The sequence below is a fragment of the Mirounga angustirostris genome, unplaced genomic scaffold (assembly GCF_029215605.1).
Source record: "Mirounga angustirostris isolate CCGP_5_RB_7025 unplaced genomic scaffold, mMirAng1.0.hap1 SCAF_8, whole genome shotgun sequence".
NCBI lineage: Eukaryota > Metazoa > Chordata > Mammalia > Carnivora > Phocidae > Mirounga > Mirounga angustirostris.
The window spans coordinates 81,315,035-81,316,619 of NW_026991716.1; the positions used below are offsets into that span (position 1 = coordinate 81,315,035).

A 1,585-nucleotide genomic window follows, 5' to 3' on the forward strand; every position below is an offset into this window, starting at 1 on the left:
CTATGGCACAAATATAATGATTTTGTTATATTTTCTAATATATGAAATAAGAAATGCATAATTAGGAAAAATTTTAAGGTAGTCATCTGAAAAAAACTAAAATCGCTTAATTTTCATCATTTGCATGTATGCAACTCTTTGAAAAAGATTGCTCTGGGAAAAAAGAAGATCAATACAAATGTTTTGGTAACTAGTGGCAGTGCAACTGACACTTTGATGGGACCTCATGATGAAGTTGGGACAATACATTCTAGTAAATGAACTCCTCAAATAGAGCAATGTTACGGACTTTTGAATAGTAACAAGCAAGATACATAAAGGTAGCAAATTCAGAATGTCTTGGTATTTGTTGTTGTCTGTGTATTAATTTCCCAGTGCTGACTCCCAGTCCTGGAAAGCACGGAAACAACATCAGCATGTCATTGTCTAAGTCGACCATGGTTCTAGGTAACTGGGATATTCGCAGGCTGGCGCACAACATCTGCATGCTCCTAGAGTTCACTGATACATCCTATGAAGAGAAACAGAACACGTGTAGGGAAGCTCCCGACCCTGATAGAAGCCAATGGCTGGATGTGAAATTCAAGCTCGACCTGGACTTTCCTAACTTGCCCTACCTCATGGATGGTAAGAACAAGATTACCCAGAGCAATGCTATCTTGCACTACATCACTTGCAAGCACAATATGTGTGGTGAGACTGAAGAAGAAAAGATTCGTGTGGACATCATGGAGAACCAAATAATGGATTTCCGCATGCGGCTGATATGACTGTGCTATAGCCCTGACCTTGACAGACTGAAGCCTCAGTACTTGGAACAGCTACCTGGACAGCTGAAACAGTTCTCCTTGTTCCTGGGGAAATTCTCATGGTTTGCAGGAGAAAAACTCACCTTTGTGGATTTCCCTACCTATGATGTCTTAGATCAGAACAGTATGTTTGAGCTCAAGTGCCTGGATGAATTTCCAAATCTGAAGGCTTTCATGTGCCGTTTTCAGGCTTTGGAGAAGATAGCTAACTACATGCAGTCTGACTGCTTCCTGAAGATGCCTGTCAACAACAAGATAGCCCGGTGGGGCAACAAGAGAATATGCTGAGCAGGAGGTGGACTTGCACTGCTTGTTTTATTCCATCATGTCCCTAGGGGGCGTGTACTCTCTCTTCTCTGCTCTTTTCAATAAACAGCATTTAGGCTAAAAAAAAAAAAAAAAAAAAAAAAAAAAATTCCCAATGCTGGGTAACAAACTACCAACTTATTGACTTAACTGGAATTTATTATCTTACAGTTCTAGATGACAGAAATCCAAAATGCATTTACAGGTTGTGATCAAGGTGTTGACAGAAGTGTGTTCCTTCAGGAGGCTCTCAGGAGGTAATCCATTTCCTTGCCTTTTCTAGCTTCTGGAGGCTGCCTGAACTCATTGGCTCATGGTTCTTTCTTCCATCTTTAAGTGCATTTTCCCAACCTCTGATTCTGTTGTAGTATCTTCTCAGTGACTATGACCTTCCAGCTCTTGTGATTATATTGTGCCCACCTGGATAATCCAGGATAATTTTCCCATCTCCAGATCTTTAACTTAATCTA

The 1,585-nt window shown here is 40.5% G+C and overlaps 1 pseudogene; it reads left to right on the forward strand.

Moving 5' to 3' along the window:
• Nucleotides 1–416: 416 nt before the first annotated feature.
• LOC123837042 (glutathione S-transferase Mu 3-like) lies at nucleotides 417–1,198 on the forward strand (annotated as a pseudogene).
• Nucleotides 1,199–1,585: the final 387 nt, after the last annotated feature.